The sequence below is a fragment of the Stomoxys calcitrans genome, chromosome 4 (genome assembly GCF_963082655.1).
Source record: "Stomoxys calcitrans chromosome 4, idStoCalc2.1, whole genome shotgun sequence".
Taxonomy (NCBI): Eukaryota; Metazoa; Arthropoda; class Insecta; order Diptera; family Muscidae; genus Stomoxys; species Stomoxys calcitrans.
Window position 1 is genome coordinate 75,992,985 of NC_081555.1, and position 25,694 is coordinate 76,018,678.

Consider the following 25,694-nt stretch of genomic DNA (forward strand, 5'->3'; position numbering starts at 1 on the left):
CCATATAGCCCGATCTAAGGTCTTGGACCCATAAAATTGGCCGACTTTGCCGAAATTTGGAACAGTGAGTTGCGTTAGGTCCTTCGACATCCTTCGTCAATTTGGCCCAGATTTGAATACAGCTGCCATATAAACCGATCTTAGATTTAAGGTTTTGGGCCCATAAAAGGCGCATTTATTTTCCGATGACGCCGAAATTGGGAGCAGTGAGTTGTGTTAGGTCCTTCGACATCTTTCTTCAATTTGACTCAGATCGCTCCAGAATTGGATATGGCTGCCATATAGACCGATCTCTCATTTGAATGTTTTGGGCCCATAAAAGGGGCATTTATTCTCCGATGTCGCAAACATTTGGGACTGTGAGTTGTTTAAGGCCCTTCGACATTTTTAATTTGGCCCAGATCGGTTCAGGTTTTGATATAACTGCTATATTGTCTTGACCCCAAAAAATGCGCATTTATAATCCGATTTTGTTGCAATTTGAAATCCGTATCGTATATAATTCATATAGGTCTATATTTGGATATGGCTACCATAAAGACCAATATTTTGTTCTACCAAATTGAACAATGACTCTTCTTATTAGACCATTCTAGGTCCGCGCCGAATTTGGTCCAAATCGGACCATATTTCGACATATCTGCTATGGGTGATAAATTATGCCTTTTTATATCCTCCACCACAGGATGGGGGGTATACTAATTTCGTCATTCTGTTTGTAACTACTCGAAATATTCGTCTGAGACCCCATAAAGTATATATATTCTTGATCGTCACGAAATTTTATGTCGATCTAGCCATGTCCGTCCATCCGTCCGCCTGTCTGTCGAAAGCAAGCTAACTTCCGAAGCAGTAAATCTAGCCGATTGAAATTTTGCACAAATACATCTTATTATATAGGTCGGTTGGTATTGTAAATGGGCCATATCGGTCCATGTTTTGATAAAGCTGCCATATAAACCGATCTTGGGTCTTGACTTCATGAGCCTCTAGAGTGCGCAATTCTTATCCGATTGGAATTAAATTTTGCATGTAGTATTTTGTTATGATATCCAACAACTGTTCTGAGTATGATTCGAATCGGTTCATAACCTGATATAGCTGTCATATAAACAGATCTGGGGACTTGATTTCTTGAGCTCTAGAGGGCGCAATTCTTATCCGATTTGAATGAATTTCTGCACGAAGTATTTTGTTATGATATCGAACAACTGTTCTGAGTATGGTTCAAATCGGTTCATAACCTGATATAGCAGTCATATAAACAGATCTGGGGCTTTGACTTATTTAGCTTCTAGAGAGCGCAATTCCTTTCCGATTTGGCTGAAATTTTGCAAGACGTATTTTATTTTTACTTTCAACAACTATGTCAAATAAGGTTCAATTCGGTTCATAACCTGATATAGCTGCCATATAAACCGATCTGGGATCTTGACTTCTTGAGCCTCTAGAGGTCCAATTATTATCCGATTTGCCTGAAATTTTGTACGACGGATTCTCTCATGACCATCAACATACGTGTTTATTATGGTGTGAATCGGTCTATAGCCCGACACAGCTCCCATATAAATCGATCTCCCTATTTTACTTCTTGAGCCCCCAAAGGGCGCAATTCTTATTCGAATGGGCTGACATTTTACACAGGTCTCCAATATATGATTTAATTGTGGTCGAAACCGGACCATATCTTGATATCGCTCTAATAGCAGAGCAAATCTTTTCTTATATCCTTTTTTTGCCTAAGAAGAGATGCCGGGAAAAGAACTCGACAAATGCGATCCTTGGTGGAGGGTATATAAGATTCGGCCCGGCCGAACTTAGCACGCTTTTACTTGTTTTTTTTTTTAACGATTTTGGTTTTCATATATACCCAAGGTGATGGGTATCCAAAGTTCGGCCCGGCCGAACTTAACGCCTTTTTAATTGTTATGTTTTGCGGTCGACTTCTTTATTACAATTTGACAAGTCCGTTTTTCTGTACATGGCCTAATCACGGATTAGGCCATATTTGTTTACCGATTACCATGACATTTCACACAAATTGCTTTTTCAGTCCAAGGTCGAGCGCTTTAGAGTTTGGAGGAAATAGGTTCAGATTTATCCCATATATATCTCACATCCGGAATGGGCTATTTTGTTGTAGAAGCCACCATTTGGGTACGATCATCGCAAATTTTTATATCAATGTTTTAGTTGGTGTCTCAACATTATCTATTTGATGTCGCCATAAATATAAAAAGAAATTCTAAAATCAAACTAGATTTATTTAAAGTTGCGTTTTAAATATATTTTTTTTTTTTCAAAATGCTCACCCTTTTGATAAAAAAGCAGCAGTCGATACACTAGAGTTTTATAAAGTGAGCTGCGCCCGACTTACATCTTTGTCTGTTTTTATTTGGTTTCCGTGAAATTTTAAAAAGAACGTAGTTTTGAACCCCTTGACAGCCCTAAAATTTACAGGCCAAATCCGAGAATATGTGTGTAGCTTATGTATAGTTGGCCGGTTTGACATATCGATTTTACCAAATGCGAATATTCTATCTGATGTAGCTAAGAGTTGAAAAGGGGAGTTTAATTAAATCCGCCAACTATTGTGCCGAATATGTTCCACATTCGACCATAGTTGGATATAAAAATAACAAGTAAAAGCGTGCTAAGTTCGGCCGGGTCGAATCTTATATACCCTCCACCATGGATCGCATTTGTCGAGTTCTTGCCACGGTATCTCTTTTTAGGCAAACAAAGGATAAAAAAAAAGAATTGCTATGTTATTGGAACAATATCAAGCTATGGTTCATTTCGGACCATAATTGAATTGAATATTGGAGACCATAGTAGAAGTCATTGTGTAAAATTTCAGCCAAATCTAGTAAGAATTGCGCACTTTAGAGGCTAAAGAAATAAAATAGGGAGATCGGTTTATAGGGGAGCTGTATTAGGCTATAAACCGATTAATGCCATATTCGACACGTATGTTAAAGGTCACGAGAGAAGCCGTTGCACAAAATTTTAGCCAAATCGGGTAATTCTTGCGCCCTTAAGAGGCTCAAGAAGTCAAGATATATGGTATATTGATTTATATGGCAGCTATATCATGTTATGGACCGATTTGAACTATTCTTAGCACAGTTGTTGAAAGTTATAACAAAACACCTCATGCAAATTTTAGCTAAATCTGATATTAATTGCGCCCTCTAGTGGCTCAAGAAGTGATGACCCCAGATCGGTTTATATGGCAGCTATATCAGGTTATGGACCGAATTGAACCATTCTTAATACAGTTGTTGGAAGTCATAACAAAACACATCATGCATTATTTCAGCCAAATCGGATAAGAATTTCTCCCTGTAGAGGCTCAAGAAGTCAAGATCCCAGATCGGTTTATATGGCAGCTATATCAGGTTATGAACCGATTTCAACCATACTCAACACAGTTGTTGGAAGTCATAATAGAATACCTCATGCAAAAAAACAAAATCGGATAAGAATTGTGCCTTCTAGCGGCTCAAGAAGTCGAGATCCCAGATCAGTTTATATGGCAGCAATATCAGGTTATAGACCGATTTGAACTATTCTTACACACAGTTACACAGTTGTTGGAAGCCATAACAAATACCTTATGCAAAATTTCAGCCAAATTGGATAAGAATTGTGCCCTCTAGCGGCTCAAGAAGTGAAGATACCAGATCGGTTTTTATGGCAGCTATATCAAAACGTGGACCGATATAACCTATTTAAAATCCCATCCGACCTACACCAATAAGAAGTATATGTGCAAAATTTCATGCGGCTAGCTTTACTCCTTCGAAAGTTAGCGTGTTTTCGACTGACAGACGGACGGATGGACATGGCTAGTTCGACTTAAAATGTCATGACGATCAAGAATATATATTACTTTATTGGGTCTTAGACGACTATTTTGAGAAGTTACAAACAGAATGACGAAATTAGTATACCCCCATCCTATGGTGGAGGGTATAAAAGTAAAGCGTTTAGAATATTTTTTCAACGAACAAACATATATGTTTGGTAAGTACTACACTTAAAGTAACTGCTGTATAACATTTCCCTCCATAGAGGCCTAAGCCAACTGTCAATATTGGTATCACTACTGTTGTAAAGAGCATTTGTTTGAAAAGAGTTATAGAGATTCCGATTAACCATAAAATCCGAAATTAGAAGCACCGAGTTGTTTCGGACTAGTTGACATTCTGATGCGATGTGAACTAGATCGGATCATAGTCTATGTATTTTAGCTATATACGATATAGACCGATATAGCCCCTATTAAGATATAACTACGGATATAGAAGTGGAGTTATAATAAAATAGGATGATTACTATATACTTGTTTAATTTGGTCCAGATTTGGTTATAGGTACCATATAGAACTATCTCTCGATTTAAAATCATGGCCCTATAAAAAGCTCATTTATTATCCGATTTCGTTGAAATTTGACGTATTGACTTATATTAGGCTCTTCGACATCCGTGCCCTATATGGTTCAGATCGGTTTATATTTTGATATAGCTGCCAAAATTACCAATATTTTGTTCTTCAAAATTGAACAGTGACTTATATTTATTAGACTACTCAATGTCCGTGCCGAATTTGAGTGCATAAGTTATCCAGTTTTCACCGTATTGTGACGAAAGGAGGTTTACATATATACCCTAGGTGGTGGGTATCCAAAGTTCGACCCAGCCGAACTTAATGACTTTTACTTGTTTTTGATCAGTTTTTAGCGAATGAAAACTACATATTTCGTAATACAAAGTAAGTGTATTAACATCAATAATCTTCTTGCTATGCAGGAAATATACATTGAAACAAATTTTCCAGTTATTGCAAATTCATATAAAAGATGCGACATTTAAGATTAATACGCTAGATAGTCATATCACTGATGACTATTTCTTTCACTTTTCGCTTCATAGTGCCCTATGGATGGCTTATTTGGATGGTGGTACCAAGGCAGCGGCCTCGTGTAGTATACAGAGGGCGAAAGAAATATGAAAAGTTGACAGTGTGACTAAAAAGCAAAATGGATTACCAGCAAGTATGTAGTCGGCTCAGATCAGCTTTGACCATTATGGCTTTTTAAACATATCTCAATTTCCGCAGCTGACATGGTGATTGGCAACATGTACTACAGTCATGTATACATATGCATTCGTGTATGTGTAATTATGATTGATATCTTAGTGAACATTTTTATTTCAAAATAGATTGTTCGCTTCGTTTGGATATGAGTTATGAAAGTAAGTCACCAAAAGGCATTGCATAATGTTACAAAGCTACTTTGGCGCAGGATATCAAAGCTTAGTTCATTTTCTTGTTACACCTAGAAGAAATAAACCAGTTGAAGAGGCAGCTATAACTATAACTAGAGAGGCTATTCTAATGGATAGTTTTATTGGTTGGTTGAGCAAAACTTTTTTACTCGTTTAACGCCTTTTTACTTGTCATTTACTCAATGAGCACACTTACTATAAACAATACCTATGCATTAATATATTAATTTAATTATTGTAATTACTTATCATAGCTTCTCTGGTCTTCGTTATATTAGTTTCAACCATGGAGAAAATACTTCAGAAGTGGTCCCTGGGCTAAGCAGAAGAAAGGTGGATTAGGAAAAATTTCGGCACACATTCTGCACTACTTGCCTTTCTAGACCAGAAGTGGAAGTAAAAGCTGCAGAGGACATCGACATAATGATCACAAAGGCGCAGAATGACTGGTCAAACCATGGGGCTAACGGCTACCGCCATTTTGGTAGACATTTGCCCTACCATAAGAAGAACTGGTTGGTTTAAGGAAGGGCTTCACAAAACTCTTTAACAGGGCACAACGCGATTGATACGTCTATTAGGTTGAGCTAAGAAAATACAAGGGCGAGCTGAGAAAGGCTCAGAACAAATCCTGGGTGGAACTCTGCAGCTACGTGGAGAATACATCTAGGGCCGCTAGTCTAAGGAAGATTCTTTCCTACAAACCTTTTACGATGGGATGTATTCAAAAGTCAGAGAATGTATGGACACACCAGAACTACTACTACGGGAAACTCTCCAACTGTGAACGTGGCGCCAGAAGAGGTTGTCGCTGATATATATTCGATGGAGGTTATTAGAAAACTTGTGACTAAGTCGAAAATCCTTTAGGCGATAAAAAGTTCCGACTCCTTTAGGTCGCTAGGCCCTGCTGATATATCACCGGTTGAATTGTAGGCTGTGTCCGATAGACTGGTTCGTTGGCTTATTGAAATTCACTCTACTTGCATCAGCATGTCGTATATACGTGTAGGATGGAGACACACAAAGGTAATTGTACTTCCAAAATCAGGAATATACAATGGTAGCATTTCTTGATTTTAAAGGTGTTTTCCGTAAGAAAGTTTAATAATAGCTTGCTTACCAAAAGATGCATGACAGGCTTTAGATTTGTAGAAAAGATGGGTTAGCAGAAGAATTCCTCAAGGAGGTGTACAATATATCAATGTCTCTGGAAGTACAAGGTGTATAAATGGTTGAGTTTACTGATGACGTGGCTACTGCACTTAGTCGAAGTGACTACCGAAAGAGGTCCAGGCGTAAATCCGTGAAAGGCAGAAGTAGTTCTTTTTAGCAGGAGATACAAGTTAACTACAGTGGTACCTGTCTCCTTGGCAGGAGAGAATGTACCATTTACAGATAGCGAAAAATACCTGGGTGTTTTGCTGGACAAAAAATTAAACATCAAATCAAACATTTTGAAAAGTATAAGAAATGCAACTCTTGCTCTACAAGATAGCCATTGCCAAAAATTGGCGGCTTAAAACACGTGTTATGCGCAGGGTATATACTGCAGTTGTCAGTCCTATAATGCTATACGGTGTTGTGGTCTGGTGCACAGCACTTCAAAAGCCCAGCTTCTGTTCAATACTCAGTCGGATCCAAAGGATTTTCGTGCATCACAGCCGTATTGAGGACGACATTAGTTGATGCCCAGAATCTTATGCTACACCTAATGCCCCTGAACACTGTGACTAGATAAATTGTTGCGACCTCTGCTGTGTAGTGAAGGGAGCTTTCTATTTGGTCATGTGGCGGCTACGGACAGTGAGTTATCCTTGATACAATGGTAATAGAAGTAGAAGTGACGAACAGGTGGGCTTTGGGGTGTACCTTGAAGAACCAGGTCTGGACATATCGTGGAGATTGCCCGACCACTGTAGAGTATCAAGCGGAGATCCTTGAAATTAAAGAAGTCGTGGAATGGCTAAGATATTATGCCATAACGACGCTCAGTGGGATAGGGAAAAATATAAGTGGAAATAAGTCTGCCATTTTCGAACTAATAAAGATATCTTCAGGAAATTTGACATGGTTAAGCAGAATAATCGGATATGCTAATATCACATCAAATTGTTGATAATTTTGAAAGCAATCTAAATCAATACATTTATTTTAAAATCTTTTCACAAATATCTTCGCAATTTACTAAATACAAGGTCCGCCTCGGTAAAAATAACTTTATAGGTCGAATATATCCATAACAATTAGAGATAATTAAACAAAATATAATTTGTTTTATATGTCTTGAGAAATATTTTCCAACAAATACAAAGTTTTGGAAATCGGACCACAAATGAACATTTCGCAGTGCAAGCAAAAATTTGCAAGTGATGACCTGAAAGGAGGGCCCTGCAATTTTGCATATCGTCTTACAAATACCTTCTCTCTAAATCTTTTAATAATAGATATATCGTTCAAAAATGGCAAACTGATTTCCCCATCTTTTAAGTCTTCCGAATGTGTAATTCGTCGTGAAAGTATTGGGTTGCTCAAAAAGTAATTGCGGATTTTTTAAAAGAAAGTAAATGCATTTTTAGTAAAACTTAGAATGAACTTTAATCAAATATACTTTTTTTACACTTTTTTCTAAAGCAAGCTAAAAGTAACAGCTGATAACTGACAGAAGAAAGAATGCAATTACAGAGTCACAAGCTGTGAAAAAATTTGTCAACTCCGACTATATGAAAAATCCACAATTACTTTTTGGGCAACCCAATATAAGAAAATCACCGAGGTGACCACATTGGATAGCAATTTTCTGACGAAAATACCTAATATCCCTATATTGGAAAAAAATGTTTGCAAAATTGGATTTTTTTTTTTTTGCAAAATAGCCTTAAAGACCTCAATCCTTGGATTGCGCAAAACATTTTTGCATGCCATTAGGGACCACTTGGAGCAATGAAAATATGTTATAAAGTTGGAGTCTCAGTTTTGCGTTTTAAGAACTCGAAGGATTGTCCCAGTTTTTTTTTTTTTGTAAAAAATGCCAATATTGTACTTTTCATATCTCCTACTAGAGTCAACACAATTTATAAAAATTACAATTAAAACGCATCTACAGTGCAGTAAGTAATATTGATAGTACAATAAGCAAAACTGATAGTATTAAGCCAAGCAATAAGCAATAATATTACCATTTTCACGAGAAAATGGCAAAAATGTACTTTTCCACATTTTTTGTTTTGTAACTCGCATAACTTTTTACTGAAGAATCGAGTCTTAGTATATATCGCGGCAAAAATTTTGTAAATTTTGTCAGCTTTCCAAATCAGTTGAAAATTTAAAATCGATGCAGAAATACTTCCACAAGCAAGAAAGTAAAAGACGAGCCTCTGCGAAGTTTTCAAAAAAAAAAACAAATTGGTTAGTCAATTTTCTTGGACACTATTTATGATATTCCGCAATTTCCAGCAAATAATATCGGATCATAAATGCGCTTTTTCCAGCCCGAATAAAAATTTGGAGAGCCATGGTGATCAACTTTCTAGAGCCGCGCAATTAGCATGAAGATATATTAATCCGTTAGCATATGACAGACTTATTTCAAATTTTTTTCCCCATCCCACTGTGTGACGATTAACATTAATGAATATATGCAAATTGCAAATTTTTGCCCTCAAACATTCCACTAAGGAACGAGGGCAAACTTATTTCAACTTTTTTTCCCATCCCACTGTGCGACGATTGACATAAATGAATATATGCAAATTGCAAATTTTTGCCCTCGAACATTCCACTAAGGAACGGGGGTAAACTTCTCATACAATGAGAGCAGTCCGATTCAAGTTTAGGCTCAATGAAAATGGACCTCATTTTTAGAGCCGAGTCCGAACGGCGTGCCGCAGTGCGACACCTCTTTGGAGAGAAGTTTAACATGGCATAGTACCTCACATATGTTGCCAGCATTAGGAGGGGAAAACCACCGCTGAAAATTTTTTCTGATGGTCTCGCCAGGATTCGAACCCAGGCGTTCAGCGTCATAGGCGGACATGCTAACCTCTTTTTGCAGAAGCTGTGAGAACATCGAAGGTGAAGGGACTATAGAACACCTTCTGTCTGTGTGTCCCGCACTAACAGTTAGATGGAGTTCCACTTTAGGTTCTCATTTCTTTGAGAACCTGTCTGATTTAGCGGATGTGAACATTTGCAAGTTATTGGGCTTTATAAAGCGATCTGGATGGTTCAACGGTAGGAACTAGAAGTCATCTTCTTTCTTCTGTTCCTGTAGTATCACAATGGACGAAAACGTCTAAGTGAGTCTGACGGCAGACTGCCACCTAAACCTAGCCTAAGTACGTACACAAGAAAATATTCAAAAGAAAGCTTATATTCTTGCAAATAATTGCAATTGTGTGCTCGTCACCGGTATAAACCCAATCTCACACACCACACTTTTTCCTCTTTTTGACTGAGTAAAGAGCAGTCAGTATGTTGAGAAGTTCGGTCGACTGCAGATGGTGAGTTGGCAAAGTGACAATTTGTAGATTTCCGCCTTAGATACAAAAATGCTAGTATGTCGAATGACAAACATCATTAGAGCAACAGACAAATGGCTGCCAAGTACAAGAAAATACAACAAGAATTTATAAGGCACATACCTTTTTGATAATATTTAGACGATAAAAAAATCCATCGCAAAGTATTTAAATGTGCGAAAACAGAAACTCCCATAATTAATCTTTTAATATATAGCATAATGAATGCAGAAGATCATAATACAAAACCATAATGAAGTTGTGCGAAAATGGAAGGCTTTTAAATAATTGTGTATCATAAATCCAAATAAGCTCTGAAAAAGTTTGAACTATCAACTGAGATCAACTTATAATTGGTAAAAATTTTAGATTGAATTATGTTACAACCAGTGTTTCCGTTTTTGGTTGGTTCCTACCAAAATTGGTAGGTTTTTATTCTCTTGATAGGTTAGTAGGCCGACCCCAATTTTTGGTAGGGTTTTTCCAACATACATATAAAGGGTGATTGTTTAAGAGCTATAGGAAAGTTTTCAAAACAAACAAAAACACATAAATTTCAGAAAAATACATGAAATCTTTATTTGAATCGATAGTACCGTCCATATAACTTAATGTTTGAGATTATTTCATTCAAATGTTGACCGTCACTGCGCCTCAAATGATCCATCCGCTTAGTCCAATTTTGACATACACTCTCCAACATTTCGGCCGGTACCTCACGAATAAATTCTTTAATGTAGTCTTCCTATGCGCCAATTGAAGCGGGATTGTCTGTATAGATATGAGCTTTAACATAGCCCTACAAAAAATAGTCTAAAGGCGATAAATCGCACCATAGCGCTCACCATTCACAGCTACGTTACGATTCGTATTATCTTGTTGAAGTTGTTTTATAAGTAGCCTGAAATCTACTTTACTACGTTGTTATGTTGTGTTGTTATGTACGTTGTTATGTTGTGTTATGTGTACTCGTATATGAAAAACACTTTTTTCAGTCAATAAAATACCTTTGAACTCAATAGGTTATGAGCCCAGTCTCGTAAAAAAAAAATATTTTTCACAAGAAAAGAAAAATTCTGGATTTTTTTTTTTTTTCAAGAAAGAAAGATGTGGAATTCACCAAGAATTTGAAGCCGCTATCAGGTCCTGCGGATTGGCCTATATGGAAAAGGAAAGTAAGGGATATTCTAGACTTCTATGAAGGCGCTTTAGATGTTATAGACAAGAAAGTTGAAGCACCACTTCCTTTGCAAGATGGAGCTACCGAGTCTCAAATTAAAGAACACAAGAAAATAGAGCAATTTTTCCGTAAAGCAAATTGTTATGCGAAAAGCATAGTTACCAACACGGTCACGGATGAAGTATGTATATCAGAAGATTATGGATAAAGAGAATGCCTACGAAGCATGGAATGCGTTAAAGAACATTTATGAAGCTACATCAAAAGACCAATTGTTTAAAATATGTTCAGACATGTTTTCTTTTGGATGGCAAGATCAAGATGCTTCGACACATATTGCGAAACTAAGAGGTTTATGGGATGAATTAAATGCTGGATTGAGATCTAAAGGAGAAAATATATTGCCAGATATGCTCTTGGTATGCAAAATCCTTCATATTCTTCCACCGTCTTATGAAATGTTCCGCTCTAGCTGGATGATGATGACAAGAGATATAGACAAATCCATAGATGAGCTAATTTTACAAATTTGTCTCTATGAAAGAAATTTTAGGAAAGATTTCGAAGATTCAGGTAACAATCAAGAAGCTTTAATGGTAAAAGCAAAAAAATGTTAAACATTCCTCAAAGAAGGAAGACGTTTGTCATTACTGCAAAAAGAAGGGGCATTGGCTAAAAGAATGCAGAAAATGGATTGAAGATGGTAAACCATCAAAGAAGTCGTTAGCGTCGTCGCCGTCTACAAATATTAATGTTGCATTAAATATTGAAAGTGATACAGATTGCACATTTAATTCCAGTGAAATTTGGTGGATTGACAATGGAGCTACGAAACACGTAACAAATTCATATGAGATGTTTTCAGACTTCAACAATTTCAATGAGCCCCAAATTATTAAAGCAGCTGGAAAGGAATCAATAAAGGCTTATGGTAAAGGAACTATCGAAATAATTTCATTTGTCAAAGGCATGAAATTAAAAATGAAACTCGAGGATGTTTGGTATGTACCAGATATTTCAAGAAATTTATTTTCGGTACTTGCAGCACAAGATAGAAATCCAAAAAGCAGTTTTAATTCAACAGTGAAGGAGTGTTGGTTGTCAGTGAATAACCAAGTGGTACTGCATGGAAGTCGTTCAAGGAATGGAAGCCTTTATAAAGCATCAATACGACCAATAATTCCAAAAGTTAAACAAAATATATGCATGGCAGTTTCAGATAATTCTATGCTTCAACTTTATCATGAAAGATGGGGACATCAAAATATACATCATATAAAAGAAAAGTTGGAACATGAATTTGGCATACAAGTTAAGATGAAACGAGAAATTTGTGAGCCACGTGCTTATGGAAAATCTACAAGAATACCGTTTGGAAATAGAGAAACAGCAACATCGTGTGGAGAACTTATTTCAGCCGATATTTGCGGTCCCTTCCAAAAATCTTTTCAAGGGTACAAGTATCTCATATTATATAAAGATGATTTTTCAAAATACAGGTATGGATATGGATAGCTAAAGAAAAATCCGACGTGACTATTACACTCAAGGAAATGCTAGCCCACGCTAAAGCACAAGGTCATTCAGTGAAAACTTTTCTTAGCGACAATGGAAAGGAATTCAACAATAAATACGTAAACGGAATTTTAAAAAGTTTTGGTATAACTCACAAATTAACTGCACCCTATACCCCGGAGCAAAATGGTCGATGCGAACGTGACAACAGAACAATAGTTGAAATGGCAAGAACGTTCAAATATGCAAACTCAGAAGCAAATTTCCCAGAATCGATGTGGGCAGAACTAATAAAAACTGCAATATACGTTTTGAATAGGACATCGAAATCTTCCATATCCAGCATGAGTCCTCATGAAGTTTGGTTTGAAAAGAAACCCAGAATAAACCATTTGCGCATAATTGGTTCGAAATGCTATATGCATATTCCAAAAGAAAAAAGATCAAAGATGGACAAGAAAGCCATGAAAGGGTACCTAGTCGGTCACGACGGTGATGAGAGGTACAGGGTTTATATACCAGAAAAGGGAAGTGTAGAAGTTTCAAGAGACATAAAATTTGATGAAAAAATTCAAAATTGTCAAATAAATTTCATAGACGACAAAAACGAATCGAAGGATGTATCAATAGAGAAGAAGGATATGAACTTAAAGGATATGTCAAAGGATTTGAATTACAGTTCATCAAATGAATTAAGCCTTCCAGCGCCTCCTACAAAAGAACCAGGTTCAGAATATGACGAGGATATAAATGAAGAAAATGAAAATAGTTCAGACATACTTCAAATAGAAAGGAATCAAGCTGAAAGTAATAATCCTGTTGTACCAGCATTATCTGAAGAAGATCAATCATCTTCAGAAGATTTCGAAAGGGTTCCTGAGAACACTGTATCGACGAAACGTTTTAGAGAAACTGATTCCGAAGATGAAGAGCCGATATACAAAAGATTGCGAGAAAGGTCTCTTATTCAAAATCAAAAGTATAAGGATTTTGTTATGATGGTACAGGAAGTAGAAAGCAGCATTGAAATACCAGAAACTTATAAACAAGCTTTGAATTGTCATGAAAAAAATTAATGGATCAAAGCAATGGAATCCGAAATTGAATCACTACAGGAAAACCATACATGGAATTTGATAGAGTTGCCTCCAGGTGGAAAAGCTTTGCCAGGTAAATGGGTTTATCGACTAAAATTAAATGCTGATGGTAGTATAGATAAATTCAAAGCAAGACTAGTTATCAAAGGGTTTTAACAAGAAAAAGGCGTTGATTATAATCAGACCTTCAGTCCAGTAGCAAAAATGAATACAATAAGATCACTGTTAAGTATCGTTGCAATCGAAAATCTCTGCATGATGCAGTTCGATGTATCAACAGCATTTTTGTATGGTGAACTGGATGAAGTTATTTACATGGATCAACCTGAGGGCTTTAATGATGGTAGTGGACGTGTTTGTAAGCTAAATAGAAGCCTGTATGGACTGAAACAAGCACCTAGATGTTGGAACAGAAGAATGGGAAAATACTTAGAAAATGAAGTTAAAATGAAAGCAAGTTCAGCTGATCCTTGTTTATATAAAAGAGAGCAAAATGGAAATAAGTTAATACTTGCATTGTATGTTGATGATGGCTTGGTCGCAGCAACAGACAGGGAACAACTACGAGAATTTATGGATAATTTGAAGAAAGAATTTAAGATAACAGCAAAGGAAACTAGTTATTTCCTTGGCTTGGAAATTCAAAGAACCCAAGATTGTATCAAAATAAATCAACCGGCATATGCAAAGCGCATATTACAAAAATATAACTTCTCCGAATGCAAAGCAGTTTCTACACCTATGGAAAAATCCAAAGACAATTGCAAAAGAGGAAATATTGTAACGGATTTTCCATATAGACAAGCTGTAGGTGCTTTGATGTAACTAATGATTGGAACAAGACCAGATTTAGCATATAGTGTTGGCTATTTATCAAGACATCTGGAAAATCCAACTCAGGAGGACATTATCAAATTAAAAAGAGTGCTCAGATACATATCTGGAACACTAAGCTATGGCATCAAATACGAGAAGCAAAAAGAAAATGGCTTGAAGTGCTACAGTGATGCAGACTTTGGAGGCTGTATAGAGACAGGAAGATCTACGTCAGGAGTAGTGGCTGTCTATGCTGGTGGTGCCATATCTTGGTTAAGTCAAAGACAAAGAATAGTGTCAACATCAACTACAGAAGCCGAAATAATAGCTGCAAATGAAGCTTGCAAAGAATTAATTTGGCTTTGGCGGTTGTACAATGAAATTTCAAATTTAAAGGAGACGCCAGTATTATATATAAATAATAATGCGGCATTACGATTGACACAAAATCCGGAATTTCACCGAAGAACCAAACACATTTCTATCAAACACTTTTTTATCAGGGAAAAAGTTTCTGAAGGCAAAATAGAAGTTGCGAAAATTTCGACAGAAAAACAATTAGCTGATATGATAACAAAACCACTGTCCAAGACACGTTTGGAAGCCTTATGTACCAAAATTAATTTATTTTAACTTATAAAACAAGGGGAAGTGTTGAAGTTGTTTTATAAGTAGCCTGAAATCTACTTTACTACGTTGTTATGTTGTGTTGTTATGTACGTTGTTATGTTGTGTTGTTATGTGTACTCGTATATGAAAAACACTTTTTTCAGTCAATAAAATACCTTTGAACTCAATACATCTTTGAAGAAGTACGCTCCAATGATGCTACCAGCCAACAAACCGCACCAAACTGTGACTTTTTCTGGATGCAATGGTAGCTCTTTCAATGCTTCTGGTTTATCTTTATTCCAAAATCGATATTTCTGCTAATTTACGTACCCATTGAGCCAAAAATGAACTCGGATATGTGGCAGCTGCATACAAATATGGCCATATCTATGTCCATACTCAAGGTTTATGCTAGTCACTGTAACTTCGAAAATGGGTAGTAAAAACGCGTTTCTGGGCTTAAATTGGGGGACCGCTTTATCCAAACTCGTCACGGTTATTCATTGAAATCGGGGCAGGAATGCGACTTTATGAACTCAAGATTTCTTATCAGGAGATCAGTAGAAAGTGTACTATATGAAAATAGTGTCTAGGGCGTGTCTAGATCCTATATGAATAACGACGATCTAGTACTTTGTAGCGTTAAAATTGTATATTGTGTAATTTGATGTGTTCCAAATGGAATGGCAAAATGGCCAACTGTTCGGTGGTGTGTAAAAATACTTTCTATAGCACATGCCTTGCACAGCATTTGGTAGGCTTTAGTCGGGTTTGGTAGAATTTTTCTTAAATTTTGGTAGGAAATAATTTCTTGAATGGCAACACTGGTTACAACATTAAATTAAACTTGGCATCGGCATAGATAAATTATATAAAGATAAAGAATTTGAACTTCGCACATAGACAGATTGGTGACGCCTATGAATGTAGATAAATCAGTATTATCTAAGAACATGCCGCAAGCAGAATTCTGATCCTAATGGCATGCAGTTTGCGTCATTTGCATTTTCTTAATATGCATTATTTCCTTTACGGTAAAACTATGGTGTAATGCACGTCTACAGGGCATTGGCAGTCCTAGCTACCAATATGGTTATATTACTTTATTCTAATTCTTCTCTTTTTGCTGTAAATTAGATTTTTAAATTTTTTCGGCAAAGCTGCTTGCTTTGAAGAAAAATAAAATAATAACCGACACCTACAAGCTTGATATTTGCTGTAAAAATTTGAGATCATAAAAATTCCACCAAATAAACTTTATTTGGCATGCTTTCAGGAACACAGTTTATTTAATAAACTATGTGCTCCTGAAAGCATGCTACGTAAATTGACATTACCATACACAAAGAGGATTGAAATAGCAGAGAAATTGTTGTGCTCTCAAAATTTTACAGCAAATGTCAAGATTATAGGTGTCGGTTATTTTTTTTTTTCAAAGCAAGCAGCTCTGCCGAAACAATTAAAAAAATAAATTTACACCAAAAGGAAAGAAAGAATGATACGCATATTGGAAGCTATGACTGCCTTTACTGGAAAGTAAATAACACATATTTAGAAAATGCAAACGACACACAAACTGCATGCCATTGAGAGCAGAATTCTGCTTGCATCATGTTCTTAGATAATTCTCATTTTTTTATATATTCACAAGCGCCACCAACATGTGCGAAGTTCAAATTCTTTATCCAAATACAGTTTATCAATGGAGATGTTCAAAGAATGATCATCGTTCATCTTGTATGTGTGTTTTGAAGTTTAGCTTTGCTGTGAGATGAGCTTTGTTTTTAAGCTTTGGGTTTTGTTGAAAAATGCAACTCTGCAAACAAATCCTGCAATAGCAGCGCACAAAAGTTAAACACTTTTTATCTTTGACAATTTAAAACACTACTTCAAGTGTGGCAACACAGAACGACGCTCGATTTCAGTCGTCAAAGTTGAAAATTCTTTAACTTTTGCGCGTTGCTTTTGTGTGATTTGTTTGCAGAATTGAATTTTTCAATTCTGCTTTGGTTAATACTCATTTTCATGTACTCTATGTTGATTCTTCCCTCAAAATAGTAATGAAAAACAAGTAAAAGCATGCTAAGTTCGGCCGGGCCGAATCTTATATACCCTCCACCATGGATCGCATTTGTCGAATTCTTTTCGCGGTATCTATTTTTAGGCAAACGTATGATAAAAGAAAAGAATTGCTATGATATCGAAGCTATAATATCAAGTTATTGAACTGAATGTTGGAGACCATAGTAGAAGTCGTTGTGTAAAATGTCAGTAAAATAGAATAAAAATTGCGTCCTTTACGGGCTCAAGAAATTAAATAGGCGATCGGTTTATATGGGAGCTGTATCAGGCTACAGACCGACTCAGACCATGTTTGACACGTATGTTGTAAGTCGTTGTACAAAATGTCAGCCAAATCGGATAATAAATGCAAACTTTAGAGGCTCAAGAAGTGAACATCCCAGATCGGATTATATGTCAGCTATATCAGGTTATAAAAAAATAAAATGATATTAAGCACAGTTGTTGGAAGTCATAACAAAACACTTCTTGCAAAATTGCAGCCTAATCGGATGAGAATTGCGCTCTATATTGGCTCAAGAAGTCAAGATCCAAGATCGGTTTATATGACAGCTATAACAGATTATGAGGTGTTTTGTTATTTTGTTATGACTTCCTATAACTATGCTAAGTATGGCGCAAATCTGTACATAACCTGATATAGCTGTCAGATAAACCGATCTGGGATCTTGACTTCTTGAGCCTCTAGAGAGTGCAATTGCCATCCGATTTAGCAGAAATTTTGTACAGCGGCTTCTCTTATGACCTTCAACATACGTGTCTTATATGGTCTGAATCAATCAATAACTTTAACAGCTCCCATATAAACCTATCTCCCGATTTTGCTTCTTGAGTCCCTACAAGGCGCAATTCTTATCCGAATGAACTGAAATATTACACAATGACTTCTACAATGTTCGGTATTCATTTATGGTTCGAATCGGACCATAACTTGATATAGCTCCAATAGCATAACAGTACTTATTCAACATTCTTTGTTTGCCTAAAAAGAGATAACGCACATAGAACTCGACAAATGCGATCCATGGTGGAAGTTCGGCCCGGCCGAACTTAGCATGGTCTTACTTGTTGAAAATACATTTGACATGTTTGATCGTGTAATGGTAGCTTCAGTCTCACGGCAGTGGCAATTTGTCTAGTCACGAGCTCCAGAGGCGTTAGGCGTAGCATTAAGGCGTTAAGCCTCAAGAGGGCGTAAATACTATCCGATTTGGCTGAAATTTTGTACGGCTCTTTCCACGACCTCCAACATACTTGTCAAATATGGTTTGAATCGGTCTTTAGCCTGATACAGCTCCCATATAAACCGATCTCCCTATTTTACTTCTTGAGCCCCTAAAAGGCAAAATTCTTATTCGATTTGGCTGAAATTTTACACATATACTTTTACTGTGGTCTCTAACATTCAATTTAATTAGCACAATTCTTTTCTTTTATCCTTCGTTTGTCTAAAAAGAGATACCATGAAAGAACTCGACAAATGCGATCCACGGTGAAGGGTATATAAGATTCGGCCCGGCCGAACTTAACACGATTTTACTTGTTTATATATAGTTTGACCGTTGTTCAGGTAAAAAGTCGAACAGAGTACCAAAACTAAGGCAGATTGAATCCCAGACATTTCCCAAACATTTAAAATCAGCAAAAAGTATGTTGTTGTTTGAAGCATTTGATTTGTTTCCTGTATAGCGATTTCATTTTCGACCAAGAAAAATCATCAGCAGGAATTTTTTCCGCAAATACGAATAACTTTTTTTTATTTGCAAAATAAAGTTATTGGGTTGCCCAAAAAGTAATTGCGGATTTTTTAAAAGGAAATAAATGCATTTTTAATAAAACTTAGAATGAACTTTAATCAAATATACGTTTTTTACACTTTTTTTCTAAAGCAAGCTAAAAGTAACTGTTGATAACTGACAGAAGAAAGAATGCAATTACAGAGTCACAAGCTGTGAAAAAATTTGTCAACGTAAAAATCCGCAATTACTTTTTGGGCAACCCAATATTTGCAAATAAAAAACGGGTATTTTCAGCATATATGTTACTTCAGCCTAAAATAATGAAAAATCGGGCGAAATTATGAATCGATGTTTTTTCCTTATTTTGTTTAGTATTGTAAACAAAATATTGATGACTCTTCAGGTTTTAAGATATCTTTATAAAGAAGTTTTACATGGCTGAATAAAATTTAATCAACATTGATAAAGAGATAGCGGCTCTGGAAATTGTTTATGATATTTTCTCTAAGCTTGGAACTCAGGCTTCTCTCGATGAATTTTTGCTTAGAAAAATTGATTACTTTGGATTTTGTTTTCATATAAATTATTCTTTCAATTTATATGAAAACAAAATCCAAAGTAATAAATTTTTCTAAGCAAAAATTCATCGAGAGAAGCCTGGGTTCTAAGCTTGGAGGAAATATCATAAACTATTTCCAGAGCCGTTATCCCTTTATCAATGTTGATCAAATTTTATTCAGCGTTATTTTGTGAACTCCCAACGGAAAGGCTGATTTTTCATAACGGTTTGTGTCAAAGATAATCTTTTCTCTATACGATTTAATACAACACTGAGTCACCCTGCCATTAGCACTGTCAAACTCTGTTTTCTTTGGTTTTTGAGTATTCTCTCCAGGTTTATTCAACATTTGACAGTTGTGGCACTTCTTCGCCAACGGCAACCTAGGGTAAACATTTTGTGGCAACAACCACCACCATTACGAATCATTAATAAAACATCTGCGACAGTGTGTTTGTAAGTTCTTGCAACGAACGGACAGAGACATAGGTTGACTTGTATACCGAAAATAAATTATAAAAGTCATGTGTAAAAGGCTAACAATTTCTACGTTACTCAAGGAAGGTTCGTTCTTCATTCATAAAATACGACACAATATAGCCGGAGTGAAAAAACAATGACGCTGAGGCCTTGCTTTCTCTGCTAACGGACAGACTGCGGCGGTCGACGTCCGTCATGTGTATGTTGTGTTGCTTCCATCCATCCATCGTATCTTTACTTCATTTCTTTTCAGTTCGGACGACGTTTCAACAAACTTAGCGATACTTTTCTTCTGCGGACAAATTTATACGATTTTGGTGTTTTTTCTGGTGTTTGGTTTTTTAAAGCTACATAATAATTGTTATGCTAATCAAAAGGAAAAAATAAAAGTAATAAAAGAATTTCGAAAAAATTTATTTGAAAATATGGAAAAATTTTGCTTAGTAAATATGGTAGGTTTTTGTAAATTGAACAAGTGCCTCGTAACGAGTGAATGGAAATAAATCAAATAATACAGATGTGTGTATATGAAAGATACACCAAGCAAGCGAAAAACATTGAGCAAATAAAACCGAAAATTGTGTGTATGAAAAAAATATTTGTAAAGTGATGTCATTTGTTGTTATTTGTGAATATTAAACAACATATTTGTTCTCGACAACACAGTGTGAGTGAATTGACCAGTAGTCAATTATTGCCCAGCCCGGTCGACAGAAGAACCATAAGTGGAAAAAGATTGGTAGCACATTTATAAACAATTTATCACAATACCTTAATAAAACATCTTGGGATACCCCACGACAATTGGACGCCAAGACAAAAAAAAAAAAAAATCCGGTTTTAGAAAAAAAATTATAAACGGGGCACAGAGACCTTCTTGGAATTTACCACAGGAGAAGGAAAGGAAAATAAGTTAAGTGGTGCAGTGTATTGCTTCAGGAAGTGTTTCAAAGTCATGTGCTTAATTTGATCGTCCTTCGGCAACAGCCTTAACACATAAAAAAATTAACGAAGTCAAGTGGGTACTCAATGGAATTGCTGTAAGTCATCTGCCCACGAAACTGTGTCTTAAAAGTGTAAATTTACAATTCCCCGAAATCCTACATTGTAATGTAAGTGTTTTTTTTTAAATGCAAATCCACAATTTCAACTAAAATCCTCACGAAAAAAATCAAAGAAAAGCCTAACAAAATTACTAACCGCATATGCTTTGTAGTCAGCTATCTAACGCCAACGGAGGAGTGCATGTGGGATTCATAAGATATGATTCACCTTCACAGAAAGCTTCAAAAAGTAATTAACAAAAACGAAAAATATGATGCATTAAAATCAAGTGTAAATAAACAAAACCCACATTAGATAATTTTAAATAGTCGATAAAAATAATGTATAGGCAATCATGTCAATTAACTTGTTAAAATATTTAGTTTTCATTCATAATGTAAACAAACGGAGCGAAACAAACAAATATATAAATAAAACAAATGTAAAAAATCTCTTCAAAAAAGAGAGCGAACGTAGTATTCAATTACGTACATATGAATGTATGTGTAGTCGATTAGCTTGTAAAAAATGAAAAAAAAAACAAAACAATAGCTTCTATGACATTCGTTCAGAGCTGCCAACATTACTTAACTGCTAACCGTTCCATTAATAAAACAGCTGATTCGTAAGATAACGGTATCACATGCTTTTTGTATACAAACATTAATGTCAGCGCTTTGTTTACATCAAAACGGCTTTGACGTTGGAGTCAAGTGGGGACAAACTGCAAAAACTTTATTTGCTTTGATTATTGTGTGGTACAAGGCGAAGTCACGGTGCAATTGAAAGATTTACATGAAAAGGAAACAAATAAATAGTAACATAAATAAATTCGTTGCAGAAACAAAGTCAAGTTTTTGGATATTTATATATAATCGTACAAACATCGAAATTGAAAATAGGCCGGGCGATGTATTTGGTAACAATGTTCACACAAAAACTTAGCACATATATGCAACATTTTTGCAAACTTGCCCATGAACATTCCATTAAGGAACTGGGGCATACTGTCTCACATATCATTGAGTGCTATCCGATTTAAGCTTAAGCTCAATGATTTGGCATCTCCTTTTATAGCCCAATCCGAACGGCATGCCACAGTTTAACATGCGACCACATAGACTATATGGATTACAAATGCCAACAGCATTAGCAGAGAAAAACCACCGCTGAAATTTTTTTCTGATGTTTTCGCCAGGATTCAAACCCACGGCGTTCAACGTCGTAGACGTACACTCCTCTAAGCAACAGAGGCCTCATATACATGGATTACTTAAAAAACAAGTAAAAGCGTGGTAAGTTCGGCTGGGCCGGATCTTATATACCCTCCACCATAAATTGCATTTGTCGAGCTCTTTCCACTCATTTTATGCAAAAAAAGCATACAAGAAAAAAATTGCTATGTTTCTGGAACAATATCAAGCTATGGTTCATTTCGGACCATAATTGATTTGAATATTGGAGACCATAGTAGAAGTCATTAGGTAAAATTTCAGCCAAATCTAGTAAGAATTGCGCACTTTAGGGGCTGAAAAAGTAAACTAGGGAGATCGGTTTATAGGGGAGCTGTATTAGGCTATAAACCTATTCATACCATATTCGACACGTATGTTAAAGGTTATGAGAGAAGCCGTTGGACAAAATTTCAGCCAAATCGGAAAATACTTGCACCCTTTAGAGGCTCAAGAAGTCAACATCCCATATTGGTTTATGTGGCAGCTATATCAGGTTATGGACCGATTTAAACCGTTCTTAATACAGTTGTTGAAAGTCATAACAAAACACGTCATGCAAAATTTCAGCTAAATCGGATAATAATTGCGCCCTCTAGCTGCCATACAGATCGGTTTGTATGGCAGCTATATCAGGTTATGGACCGATTCGAACCATGCTCAATACCGTTGTTGGAAGTCATAACAAAAGACGTCATGCAAAATTTCAGCCAAATCGGATAGAAATTGCTCCCTGTAGAGGCTAAAGAAGACAAGGCCCCAGATCGGTTTATATGGCAGCTATACCAGGCTATGAACCGATTTGAACCATACATAGCACATCTGTTGGATATTACCATATTCAACACGTATGTTAAAGGTCATAGAGAAGCCGTTGTACAAATTTCAGCCAAATCGGATAATACTTGCGCCCTTTAGAGGCTCAAGAAGTCAAAATCCCATATTGGTTTATATGGCAGCTACATCAGGTTATGGGTCGATTTAAACCATACTCAACACAGTTGCTAAAAATCATAACAAAACACCTCATACAAAATTGCAGCTAAATCGGATAACAATTGTGCCCTCTAGTGGCTCAAGAAGTCAAGACCCCAGATCGGTTTATATGACAGCTATATCACGTTATGGGCCGATTTAAACCATACTCAGCACAATAGTTGAAAGTAATAATAAAACACCCCATGCGAAATTTCAGCCGAATCGGATAAGAATTCTGCCCTCTAGTGGCTCAAGAAGTCAAGATCCCAGATCGGTTTATATGGCAGCTATATCAAAACGTTGACTGATATTGCCCATTTACAACCCCAACAGACATACACTAATAATAAGTACTTGTGCAAAATTTCAAGTGGCTAGCTTTACTCCTTCATAAGTTCGCGTTCTTTCGACAGTCAGACGGACGGACGGACAATCAGACGGACGGACATGGCTAGAATTATTAATATGTCATAACGATCAAGAATATATATTGGGTTGCCCAAAAAGTAATTGCGGATTTCTCATATAGTCGGCGTTGACAAATTTTTTCACAGCTTGTGACTCTGTAATTGCATTCTTTCTTCTGTCAGTTATCAGCTGTTAATTTTAGCTTGCTTTAGAAAAAAAGTGTCAAAAAAGTATATTTGATTAAAGTTCATTCTAAGTTTTATTGAAAATGCATTTACTTTCTTTTAAAAAATCCGCAATTACTTTTTGGGCAACCCAATATATATTTTCACAAGCTGTGAAAAAATTTGTCAACGCCGACTATATGAAAAATCCGTAATTACTTTTTGGGCAACCCTATACTATATATGGTCTTAGATGAATATTTCGAGGAGTTACAAACAGAATGACGAAATTAGTATGCCCCCATCCTATGGTATTAAAATTATTTAATTTAATTAATTAATTAAATTAGTATACCCCCATCTAAAAAAAAGTGTGCTAAGTTCGGCCGGGCCGAATCTTGGGAACCCACCACCATGGATTCTGCTAAAAATGTACACATTTTAACTTAGTTTGTATTTGAATTATTTTGGTCTCAAGTATTCACATCGGGTTATCAGTACTTTGGGGGACCTATATTACCATATTGACCGATTTGGATCAAACCTGCCTTTGATGTTGTAAGTCCTAAGATAGAGGTTTGAACCAAATTTTAGCCAGATCAGATTAAAATTTAGGCTTCTAAAGGCTGAAGAAGTCAAATCTGGGGATCGGTTAATATAGAGGCTATATCTGTTTATAGACCCATTCGGATCATATTTGGAATTGATGTTGGAAGTAATAACTCAAGTCTTTGATCCACATTTCAGCCCAATCGGATGAAAATTGAGAACGGACGGACATGGCTAGTTAGACTCAGAATATATATACTTTATGGAGTCGCAGATCAATATTTCGAGGTGTTGCAAATGGTATGACTAGATTAGTATACCGTCATCCTATGGCGGTGGGTATAAAAACGCATGCTTTGCTTTAGGCGTGTAGGATCTCTGGAAATTAAATCAGGGGATCAGTCTTGTTTATTGTCTATGGAGTGAAGACTTGTTTCTCATCAACCTCACACTTCTTACCAGCACAGCAAGAATTAGACACCGATAAGAGTTATCCAACTTCCATTATATATCTAGAACATTAAACGGTCGCGAGCAGAGGATGGCCACAGCGTGAGTAAGAACAAGTAAAAGTGGGCAAAGTTCGGCCGGGCAGAATCTTCCATGGATTCTGCTAAAAATTTATACAACGTAAATTTGTTGAAGGGCATAATATTTTTCTACATACCAAACTTCTGTCAAACCAGTAAATATTAAAGCTTCTAGGAACCGAACAAGGATGATCGAGAGACCGGTTTACATGGAAGCTATATCAGATTATTAACTGATTTGGACCCTGTTTGGCACAGTTGTTAGAAGTCATAACACAACACCGCATGACAAATTTCAGCCAAATCGGTCGAAAATTGCTGCTTATTAGGGCTCAAGAAGTCAATTTAGTAGATCGGTTTATATGGGAGCTATATCAGATTATTAACTGATTTGGATCGTACTTGACACAATTGTTGGAAATCTTAACGGGAGACATGCAAAATTTCTGCCAAATCCGACAAATATATCTGTGCAAAATTTCAAGCGGCTAACGCGTTCGACCGCAATCGTTATTTCCACAGACAGACGGACTAACGGAATGACTAGATTAGTATAGGACGGTTGCATGAAATGTGTAAGGTCTTCAGTATTGCTATTGCGTAAGGAACCAAAGCTGAAAACCCCTCCAAGGTCATTTTATCAGGTTATTGATTTCTAATAACGATGTCAAACTTGTTTTCAGGAAACAGCAAGATATACGTGATGAAAAAATAATGTATGTAGTACACTTTGCTAGGAAGACGATAGCGGTGAGAGATGAACCTGAAGCACATAGAGATAAAATGGGAACACCAGCAAACTACCCAGAATAGACTAACTCAATGTCGTAACTACCAGATGTTTTGCAATGGATCAAGTAGATGTAAGGCCAAACGATTACGTGGCCGTTGTGC

At 36.3% G+C, this 25,694-nt stretch overlaps 1 protein-coding gene across 5 annotated transcripts in view; it reads left to right on the plus strand.

The window, feature by feature from the left end:
• The first annotated feature begins 19,771 nt into the window (after positions 1-19,771).
• Positions 19,772-25,694, plus strand: part of LOC106093989 (anoctamin-2) — an 83,815-nt gene continuing 77,892 nt past the window's right edge. For 3 of the 5 annotated variants that reach the window (XM_059367423.1, XM_059367432.1, XM_059367431.1), the window contains exons 1-2: positions 19,772-20,094; positions 20,149-21,007. The gene's annotated coding sequence lies outside the window, so the exon portion shown is untranslated. The remainder of the gene's footprint in view (positions 20,095-20,148; positions 21,008-25,694) is intronic. The other 2 variants (XM_059367424.1, XM_059367427.1) reach the window with 2 other exon arrangements.